Here is an 11,841-nt window from a genome sequence, read left to right on the forward strand (position 1 = left end):
GGGAATTTCTCTGACTATGCAAAGTTTCAAGATAATAATGTATCTGTTGCTTCCTGATTTGGTGATTGTCACAGAGCAATAAAATTTAATTTGTCAAAGCCTCAGATTACTGTTGTAATCACTCTGATGGTCTGGTTTTAAATGAATGATTTGTGGTAAACAACAGACACAAAATTCTGGCAAAAGAATGCTCCAAATGCATTTGGTTTGTCTTCTCATGACTCTTGAAGAGTCACTTAGTGTAACCCTTGACAAATGCCTAACATGTCAGAAGTCCTTCTTACAATAACTCCCTTTAATGTATTGGATCTCTGGAGTTTTGTTTGAATGTAGAACTTAATGACTACTGGTATCTATTTTTCAAGTTCTTAAGTATCTATAAATACTGTGTCTATTTCTTTGCATAGGGTGATGGGGTGCTGTAATATCTACTTTAATTAAAAATGCTTCATTGAAGAGGTTTCATCTTGTGGCAAATTGATTTTTGTGGCTTCCAAGGAGATAATTACAATCCAATTTCAAGATAGTCTGGCTATGTTCTTTCTGCCTAGTGGGACTTACTGATGTTTGTTTTTGGTGTGGGTTGGTATTAACATCAAGAATTTTGTTACCCTTGAAATTTTGATTTATCTTAAACTTTATGAAAACATAAACATTTGTAGGTGTGCCCATGTACACCTACAAATGTATATATTGACTGTAGGTATGCATTATTTGTACTCCAAGAAATAGTTCAAGAGTGATTGTATTTTGTAAATGTTTTTGATAAATTTCAGAGTAAATATTTTTATATATACTTTGTTTTTTTGAGACAGGGTTTCTCTGTGTAGTTTTGATGCCTGTCCTGGATCTCACTCTGTAGACCAGGCTGGCCTCAAACTCACAGAGATCCACCTGGCTCTGCCTCCTGAGTGCTGGGATTAAAGGTATGTGCCACTACCACCCGGCTAATATTTATATTATAATTGTCTCTTTTTTTTTCCATTTAGTGTCACCAAGGATCTATCACTACTCACTAAGTGTGGATCCCAAGATAAGTAGTAACTCTCTTAAACTTTCTCCTGTCCATAATAGAAATGCACATAATTTTGTCAACTTGGAAAAAAAAGTAAGGAAAAAATTGGAGATGGTAATAATTTAAAAAAATACCCTCCAGCTAAAAAATGCTTTTTAATGTAGATTCAAATACAGACAAAATCTATAGCCTGAATCCATTCATGACATTCATGAATGAGCACTTTAAAAAGTTGATTATTTACAGAAGGATAAATATAAATTTTGAATTTCCTGTGCAGCCATGAGATTTTGTTTTCTTTACTCAAATTAGTAAGTACATTAAGATTCTATGCATCTGTGTTAAGACCATTGGTCCTACCAAGTTGGGACTCAGGCTCTATCAAGTGTCTGTAATGCTTTTTTTTAAAACTTAAATATTAACATTTCTTCACTTTATTTGCATAGTTAGATTTACCAGTTGTCTAACAATGAAGGGATGGTTAAGGGTTTTACAGTCTCCAGTGAAATATTGGGCAATTACTAATGTCATGGCTATAAAGGGCCTAATTACATAATTATTATCTAGTATGATTACATAAAGTTATGATTATATTCCAGGAAATAACATGACACAATGTTTTGTCATGGCTTAAAACAAAAGGGCATGCTGAACTATAGACACAGGATCATTTCAATCACATAAAAATTAGGAGGAAGTAAACATGTTGGGTCTGATTTAATTGGGGGTAGAGGTATAATTTTTATTCTTTGAAGTATTTTCTTGTTTTCTCCATGTATCACCTGTTCTGTCTTTCACTGGCAAGTAATTAGAATTAAAAAATGGCCAAAAGAGCTTTTATGATCAACCAGAAACTCTAAAGATGAAGGAAGTGATGATTTTAGAAACCTTGCCAAGTGATAAACATCTTTGTATTGCTTAAGAGATTACATTACATTAAGAGATGACTTGACTCAAGCAAAAACCAACACAAAGTAACAAACATATGAACAAAAGTAGTATTTTCATTCTGTTTCATGCAGGTATGTGGTAGTATTGTGTTTCCCAAAATATTGTGTACTCTAATAAATTTATCTGGGGTCAGAGAACAGACAGCCACTAAATACAAAGGCTAGAAAATGGTGGCACTCACACCTTTAATCCTAGCATTCCAGAGATAGAAATCCCTCTAGATCTCTGTGAGTTCAAGGCCACATTGGAAATAGCCAAGCATGGTGACACACACCTTTAATCCCAGAAAGCCAGCCTTTAATCCTAGGGAGTGGTGGTAGAAAGCAGAAAGATATATAAGGCATGAGGACCAGAAACTAGAAGCTTTTGGCTGGTTAAGCATTTGGCTGGTTAAGCATTTGGCTGGTTAAGCATTCAGGCTTTTAAGCAGCAGTTCAGCTGAGAGCCATTGGGATGAGGACACAGAAGCTTCTAGTCTGAGGAAACAGGACCAGCTGAGGAATTGGCAAGGTGAGATAGCTGTGGCTTGTTCTGTCTCTCTGATCTACCAGCATGGACCCCAATAACTGGCCTCGGGTTTGATTTTATTAATAAGAACTTTTAAGATTCCTGCTACACAGGTATTTACTGAGCAGTTTCTATGGCATTGCTTAGAAGTATCCACAAACTATGGAATAGTTTTATTTCCACATATTGTCAAATAATCGGATTTCTGTTTGGTTGCTGGTAAATATTGTACTAATGCCAAAAGCATTGCTTTTACTAATGTGTACCGTGGACTTTGATGTTATTGTTTTTGATAGTAAACTGAGCCACTGACAGGTTCTGTTTGGGTATCACATAGAACACAGGATATGATTGATTACAAAATTTACTGTGTATAGGGTGATTTGGGCACCTTGTTTATCTGCAGGCTCTGGGTCATTCAGTACCAGCTGGGACCTAAGATTACATTTCTAGGACACTTATTTTTGGTACCCAGATTCTAGAGAATTCTAAGGCCTCCCACATCTTCAAATGTTCACGATTTTACCCCTGCCTTGATGATTTCCACAGAGGGGAGGGACTCAGGGCTAACTATTTTCAAAAGGTCACTTCATTATCTCCTCACCAACAGTTTTACCACCTTGAATCCTTTAGTTGGAGAATAGCAGTAGGGCATGATGTCTGCCACTGTGACTGTCAATATGGAAGAGACTTGGGACAATGACTGTGGAGGGAGGGGGAAAAGGAACCACAGGGTGGCATGGCAGGTCAGTTACTGCATTCTATTTTATTGACACCACGTCCTTCCTAGACTTCTCACTGGAACTAATTAAATAGGCCCTCAGGCTAATGTGTGGCACAGCTTCAATGCCTCTAAATTGTAGAATTATATTGAACTGTCCAGCTCCTAGGGACTATTTTATGCAATGGACTTGTGCCAGGCACTAAAGGCAATAAAAATAAGGTTATATATATTTTTTCTTTTTAACCTCAAGCAGCTTGTACTTGGTTGAAAGGTAGGAGAGGGAGAGAAAGCAATTTGAAAAACTGAAGAAAATGGGCGATGCCATTCTTTATTGACATTCTTTATCAAGGACAAAATGTTAACATTGAAGATATTTGCTGGGTAATGTGAATTTAATAAAAAGAAATATATTATCTGATCAAGTTATATCCTAATCAAGTTAATTGGCTAATAGGAAGAGTCCCAGCAATATGTTTAATACTAAACAACAGCATTTATTTTCATAGCAACACTTAGATCCCTAGAGTCCTCCTTTCCTGTCTGGAATAAAATGTGACTCTAACAACAGGGTGGACAGGACAGTCTGGATCTTGCGGGTCCCTTAGAGGTCCATGTGTTGGAGGGGTGGTCTTCAGTGTGTGGCACTATTGCATTGTGGAACCTTAGCTAGGTCACTGGGTCACTTAGCTGTGTGTCCTTGGAAAGGGTGTTGGAAGCCAAGGCTTTACTCTCCTCCATTCTGCTTCCTAGCTACCATGAAGTGAGTAGTTACGGTTATAAAGGGCCTGCATACCCGGCGAGCACTTCCCATGATGCAATGCTTTACCACAGGCTCCATGCAGCAGGCCCAGGTAACAGGTAAAGACTGTGAGTAAAACATAAACTTTTCTACCTTTTATGTTGACTGTCTTAAGTATTTTGACACAGTAATGAAAAGTAACACAGTTGATATTCCATTTTTCTATTTTAAACAGGCTCAAGGCATATATTTGGATGAAGAACATCTCATAATACTAGACAATATGTTGTTTTTATTTCAAGAAATGAATCTGGGCTGCTGAGTTGGTTCAGTAAGTAGAGTGATGACTGCTAAGCATAAGAACCCTAGTTCAGGTCTCCATCACAGATCAAAATCTGAGTGTAGTAAGTTACTCAGTAACTCAGTTCCAGGACAGGATGGAGACAGGCAATCCTAGGGCCTTACCGGTCAGCCACTCTAGCTGAAACAGGGGAGAATGATAGAGAAACACACTGGACAATGACCTTTGGCCTCCACATGCACACATATGGGTGAATACAGCCACATGCAGATGTGCAAATAGCCATGAATGATACATACACTCAAAACAAAACAATGGAGTCTGGAGAGATGGCTTAGTGGTTAAGAGTACTCAATGCTCTTCCAGAAGACCTGAGTTCAATTCACAGAACCTGTGATAGCTGATATCCATTTATAACTCCAGTCCCATGGGTCCAACTCCCTCTCCTGGCCTTCTGAAGCCACACACACACACACACACACACACACACACACACACACACACACACACACGGTCCCCAGACACATATGCAAGCAAAATACCCAAACACATAAAACTTTTTAAATGACAAATAAAGCAAAATAAAAAATAAAATATAGTTTATAAGGCAATTGGAAACACATTCCTTTTCCTGAAACTGGCATTGAAGCTATTTGTATTGGCCTGATATATGTTACACACAGTGTAGCCTTAGGAAATTTAATGCATAGAATTCCCAATCACCTAACAGCAGAGCTCTGATGATTACATCCATGCTTGATCCTGTGGGCCTTTTGCTCCTTTAGGTTGTTCTCCTGGTTAATTGACTGTGATAGTTAGTCTTGGTGGTCATTTGGCTGGTGTCTATATTTCTGATATCTGGCTGGGCCTCAGAAGGCAGTACCTAATGCAGGGTCCAATGTTGAACACATTTCTAGGCAATACTATGATTTCCCTTCTTAATCCTTTTCTCCTCAATAATACTTAATAATTTTTAGAATTGTATTGATGGTACATCATTTTCTCAAAAGCTTTTTCTCGTATGTAACATTTCTTGACAACCAACTAATTTCTTTTCAAAATTACATTTTAAGAAACTGTTTTAGTTACTGCACAGTACACCAAGTATTTAGGTTAGTGAGATTTGGGGATGTTTTTCAAAGCAAATGGGAAAGGTTTGGCCCATGTTCTGGACCACAAATTGAGATAAGGTCTGAATGGCATCTGTGTTCTTTCCAGTGATGTCTGGAATTTAGTTTGGAGGATAAGGCCTCTTTCATGGCCATGTCTACCTTGACCTCATGGACTCATTGATGTTCTTCCCTGCGCCTCTCAGAAAAACCTCCACGGCCTGCTGTGAGCACCTCTGGGTTTGGGTCACTGCACTGTCTCTGTCTGATGCATGTGCGCCTCTCCTGGGTCTGCCTGCCCGTTCACAGATGGATTTCAGCATCCAGAGACGCCAGGAGATCACAGGTGACAGAGCAGGGATTTGGAGCTGACCACTTGGTTCCCAATGATTGACAGAGCACAGACAAGGCAGACAAGGACTGTGCATTAGGATGAGATACAGGTGAAGGAAGGTTACTGTCAGCTCCAATTTACCAGTCACCTCGGGGAGTATGAGAGAATAGTGAGTAAAACAAAAATGTCACCGGAAGGCATTAAAACATAAGATTAGAGCTAAGAGCCAGCTTTCTACCAATAGAAAACTGACCAGGATGCAGACAAACAAGAGAAACACATCCCCAAGTCATAGAATATTTTCTACAGGCAGTGACTCGATGGAAGGGGAGGGGGCAAAAATGGGGAGGGGGAGAGGGAAGGAAAAAGGGAGAGGGAGAAAGAAAAGAGAGAAAGAGAAGGGGAAGGGGAGGAAGGGGGAGGTACATGGAGAGAAGGAGGTGGAGGGTCACTGGAAGGGAGGCAGGAGAGAGAAAATGAAAAGGAGAGGGAGATGGGGAGTAGGAGAGAGAAATCAGAAGTACACAAAGAATTTGGAAAATTAGTAAAGATTTGAAAGTTCAGAGGTTCTCTCCAGTGTAACTTGGTGAAATATAACTGATTATTCCTGGTGGCTCTTTTTTTTTTTTTTTTCTGAGACAAGGCTTCTCTGTGTAGCTTTGCATCTTCCCTGGAACTCACTCTGTAGCCCAGGTTGGCCTCGAACTCACAGAGATCCACCTGGCTCTGCCTCCAGAGTGCTAGGATTAAAGGCATGCACCACCACCACCACCACCACCACCACCACCACCACCACCACCACCACCACCACTGCCTGGCTCCTGGTGGCTCTTATCATTAATCCTTCCCCTTGTACTTGAACAGTTATCAGTTCCCGAATATATGAACTTCAGTTGTAAATATTCAGATCCTTCCCACACACAAATCCGTTCAAGTCTGCCCACTTCCCGTCATTGAGCTGTGTCTTGACCACTAGTAACTACTTGGTTATACCTCCCTTGTTCACATTGGCAGTGATTTGGGTTTTGTTATTCTTAACCAATTCCACATGCATTTGTCCAAAGCAGAAAACGTTAGCACATTTCTACCTTAATTATCTTGTCGTGTAGGATGAAGACACTGGATGAACATAGCAAATATTTCATAATGAACCAAATCTGTGCTTCTCACCTAAGAAGGAACTCTTCTCCAGTCATTTTAGAATACTTCTATTCTTATTCTTTTTCTTTTAATGAACAGAAAGTTAAAATCATCAGAATTTGACACATGAACACTATATATTCCCTAGACAGGGTTTTTGAGCATTATAAAAGCGTATAAGAATGGAGAAAGCTAGGGTATAGTATTATAAAGAGATAAAGTGGAAGCTAGACTAGGAGGATTAAATGAGGATGGGATGGGAAGGCAGAGTAAAGGAGGAAAGATGGGGAGGGATGACTAACACTATGGACCTTTTGAAAAGGCATGTGGAAAGCTACTTCTGTAGAAGCCTCCTAAAATAGAAACATATATGAAAGGAATTTAAATGGAGTAATCATATAATAGGGGAAACAATGCTCCAACTAGATATCTTATGCCACCAAATAAAACCTCCAGTGTCAGGAATGGGTCACATCTTGTTGAGGTGTTGGTCGAAGGGGTATCTTTGACACCCCCCCCCCCCATCTTGGAGCATTCCACGATATTGTCAAGACTATTGATTACTCTGTACAACCTGATGGTAAGGCCCTAGCTGAAGACACAACTTACTTTCGTCGTTGAGTGTGGAGAAATTGAGCTAGTCCCCAACTAGGAGCTTTAATCCTCCTGACTAATGGTAGTAGACACTTTGCAGGCAACTGGAGGAGATAAGTAAGGATCACTACCAATCAGCTACAAGCCCCACAATCTACAATAATCTGCTTGCAAGGTAGACTGGTACAATAGAGTCTCCTGCCTCTGTGACTCCTCCATGGTGATGGACTATGACTTGTGAGCTGAAGCAAGACTTCTTCTGTCCTTTAAGCTGCTTCTGTCAGAGTACGTTATCACAGAAACAGGAAAAGAAACAAATGCAAGAGACAAATGTTTTCTTACAAAGGGAAGATCGAGTAGTCTGAGGAATCTCCAATGTATGGGTGTGCTGTGAACAGGGCCAAGTTAGGATTTCATGTGTAATATATAGTATCAAGTGCTGGTGAAATAGTTTTCCCTGTGACAGGGATGGAATATTATTCACATAAGTAAACAAACCTAGGAGTCAAGAGAACGTGGCCACATCACTTCACCACAGGGGTCTTAGTTATTGGCTCTATTTGCCTTGCAACAACCAATAAATATTCTACATTCATGTTTAATAGCTTTATTATTAATGCTTTTAGAGTTAAATTAATAATGTACTTGGAATTAATATGAATTAAGGGCCAACATCATATTTTCCCTTATGGATAACCAACCATTTCATTGTTCTTTGTTCTTTATTTTGTTGTTGTTGTAGTTCTGTTCTTGAAACAGACTGGTTTATAACCTATGTTTCTTCAAATACTGTCGAACTTTGTTATCTAGGTTATGTAGCATGAATCTTAAATGGTCTTATTAATAAAAACAAACCCAGGGCCTGGTATTGGGGTGAATGCTGGAAGATTAGAGAAGCAGAACAAGCCACAGCTTCCTCACCTTGACAGTTCCTCAGCTGATCCTGTTTCCTTAGGCTGGAAGCCTCTGAGTCCTCATCCAGAATGAATCTCAGCTGCTTCTCGAAAGCCTACCCAGCCAAAAGCTTCTAGTTTCTGGTCTTCACGCCTTATATACCTTTCTGCTTTCTGACATCACTCCCTGGGATTAAAGGCTCACTTTCTGGGATTAAAGGCGTGAGTCACCATGCTTGGCTGTATCCTTGAACACACAGAGATCCAGGTAGATCTCTGCCTCTGGAATGCTAGGATTAAAGGCGTGAGTGCCACCATTTTCTAGCTTCTGTATCTATTGGCTGTTCTGTTCTCTGACCCCAGATAAGTTTATTAGGGTGCACAATATTTTGGGGAACACAATACCACCACAAAGTTATGCTAACCTCATAAGCATGCTGGGAAATGTTCCTGTCTCTCTGTATGAAAAATTTACAACTGGTCAGTAGTGGCACACTCCTTAAATACCACCACTCAGGAGGCAGAGGAAGGCATGTTTCTAAGTGTGAGGCCAGCCTGATCTACAGAGCAAGTTCTAGGCCAGGCAGGGCTACACAGAGAAACCATGTCTCAGGGAAAAACAGGAAAGAAAGGATCCAGGAAGGAAGGGAGGGAGGGAAGGAGAGAGAGAATGGGGAGGGAGAAGAAGGAAGAAAGAAAGAAGGAAAAAATCTGATAATATTGGTATCTATTCTTCCATTAGGCATTTGGAAGAATGCACTGGTAAAGCCATCTGAATGGTTTCCTGGGTAAGAGTCCTGCTGGTGCCACGCTTGCTTTTTCTAGTCATTCTCTAACCTGCTGGGCGTTGAGGATCCCCTGCCTCCCTCCCTCTTTTTTAAAAAACTTCTTTTTCCATTTTAAAGCCATTTTCAAGCATCAAAATGAAATTAAATACCATTATGGAAAATTTCTGGAGTGTACATACATTAATTCCCTCATGTAAAATTCTAGCTATAATTTAACGTATCAGGAATCAGGTTACTTCTCTGCACAATACATTTAAATGGATGAAATAGAAATGTGTGCAGGTGTGATAAATATCCTTTCCGTTTTGTACAAACAAAATAGGAGTTCTGTGTCTGTGAGCCAAGGACAGATTTGCTTATTTGTTAGATTTCTAAAAATTCTCTTTCCCTGATAGGCCTCTGGAGGTTGGTAAAAATAAGCATTGTAATTAAACAAATGGAAACAGTGTGGCTCTGCTGAACTGTGAGAGTTTTGTTTCAGAGAGAGATGGATGCCTTTTTCAAGGAAACAGAATAAACAGTTTAACTGTGTATGTTTGTAACAAACACCAGCACCATCTTCTACAGAGGAATCAACTAACAGCAATACAGAGACTGAACGGGCTCAGCTACTGTACAGGTTGGAATTTGTTACAGAGAATCCTCTCTCTCTCTCTCTCTCTCTCTCTCTCTCTCTCTCTCTCTCTCTCTCTCTCTCTCACACACACACACACACACACACACACACACACACACACACACACACACATATGGTGGGATGGCCTTTAACCTTCTACACTTTCTTTAGCTCCTGGGACCTCCCTGGACCTTCGTCTGTCCTGTCAACACAACTTAACAGAATGCAAAATACCCACAAATCTCTTGACAAAAGAAAATGAGTAACCAGTTTGGCAACTGAAGGTGTGAGGAGGGCTGTGACTGTGTTTCCTGTGGTGTAGAGAATACAGCCCCAAAGGAGGATTGAAGTATGGGCTCTTTGGGGACTAAAGCAACTGTAGGAGCTAGGAAAGAAAGATCATCAGAAAAATCAGAGGCAAATTTGGGGGCTTTTAGGGAAAGTTTTGATCAGGAAGAAGTGGTTTCAACACAGCCGCTTTGGGCTATATAATTTGGGATACTGTTATAAGCAAATTAACAGTTCTCATGGATTGAAATAACTAAGTAAGTGGATGTTGGAAAAGAGGATGAATTTGTGGCTTAGGAAGAAGGGATTCTGCCCTCTCCTTAACCAGGAGGCTGAAGGAAATGGCTCTGGCTTACCAGAGGCTCAAAGTACCAGCAGATCAGGAAGGGGAGGGCCTGTGAGACTGTCGGGAAATGCTCCCGGCACTTGACAGCTAATGCTGAGAAGAAAATACTATCCCAGATTCATGTAGCTGTAACACACCTGCATTAGGTGGAGTGCAAAGTTTGTGAATTCTATTAGAGCTGCCTGAATGAGTTGGAAGGGGGGACATGGAAAAGCCTGTGTGGGCATTTTGTCTTCAGTGGAAACTTCTGGCCTTCAGGGTGCCAGAGGCAGAAGCTAGGGGAAACTTCAGGTGCTCTTTGTAATTGTTCTTAGTACACAACAGTCAAGATGGAGGATGTAAGCAAAGCTTCTGAGGGAGGCCGGTTTGGCTGGCTATAAGGATCCCCTGTGGAACCTCTTTCCAGTGTTTTGACCTGACAGGCAGGATTTGTAGCTTTGCCGTTTTGTATTGCCGTGCCTAGCTTACTCCATATAACAACATATCCTCCAGATTCTTCATGTTTTGGCAAATGACAGTACTTTTTTTTATGGAAAACTGGTATTTCATTGTATATAAGGACCACATTTACTTAGGCACTTGTCCACTGATGGACACTTACATTGGGTCTGTGTCTGAGCAATTGTGAACTGTGTTACATGAATATGGGAGTACAAATATCATGACAATAAACTTAATTTCCTCTGGATACATGCCAGTTGTGGAACTGCTGGGCCCTGAGGCAGCTCCACTCTTAATTCTTGATGGATATCTGTATAGTGCTCCACAGTAGTAGGTGTGTTCATTTACACCCACACCAATAGTGTGCCAGGGGTCCCTTTCTTCACATCTTTGCCAATACCTGCTGTCTTTATGGCATTTAAAAATAATATGAGCCCTCATCAGACATCACTGGCATTGCTGACATCCTGATCTTAGACTTCTAGGCTCCAGAATGGTGGAAATAAATTTTTACTGTTTATAACCTAAATCATCATCATCATCATCATCATCATCACTCTAATAGGTATAAGGTGATTCTTATGCTGGTTTTAATTGGCATTTCCCTCATTAGCAATGCTGACCATTTTTCGTCTTTTGAGAAATGACTTACTTTATGTCCATGAATCTAGACAGATTTCTGTTCTTTCTAAGTAAAGAACTCTGCATTGAAACACAGAAGCTAAAAGGTGGGGAGAGTAATATAGGGAAAGAAAGGAAAAGAAGAGTTAAGACTTGCCTTAAACCACCCCTCTCCACTGGGCCTCTGTTTGTGAAGCTGAAAGTTTTCCTGTGTCCTGCCTGGCCTGCAGTCAGGACAAATCTCTCTTACCCGCTGGTCCCGCAGCCGCTGGGACCCAAATAAAAACACACAGGCTAATATTATTTTTAAACTATGGCCATGGCAGGCTTCTTGCTATCTAGTTCTTATATCTCAAATTAACCCATTTCTATCAATCTATACTTTGTCACATGGCTTGTGGCTTACCTGTACTTTTACGTCTTGCTTCTCATGG

At 40.3% G+C, this 11,841-nt stretch overlaps 1 long non-coding RNA gene across 2 annotated transcripts; it reads left to right on the plus strand.

Annotated features, from left to right (window-relative positions):
• The first annotated feature begins 2,434 nt into the window (after positions 1-2,434).
• On the plus strand, positions 2,435-9,548 carry LOC119088430. Of its 2 annotated transcripts, none has more exons than XR_005092100.1 (5): positions 2,435-2,476; positions 3,948-4,064; positions 4,172-4,267; positions 5,456-5,692; positions 9,050-9,548. It is a non-coding gene; the product is annotated as an uncharacterized LOC119088430 (long non-coding RNA). The 2 variants fall into 2 exon arrangements; XR_005092101.1 differs by having other exon boundaries at positions 5,553-5,692.
• Positions 9,549-11,841: the final 2,293 nt, after the last annotated feature.

The sequence above is a fragment of the Peromyscus leucopus genome, chromosome 7 (assembly GCF_004664715.2).
Source record: "Peromyscus leucopus breed LL Stock chromosome 7, UCI_PerLeu_2.1, whole genome shotgun sequence".
In the NCBI taxonomy this organism is placed as follows: domain Eukaryota; kingdom Metazoa; phylum Chordata; class Mammalia; order Rodentia; family Cricetidae; genus Peromyscus; species Peromyscus leucopus.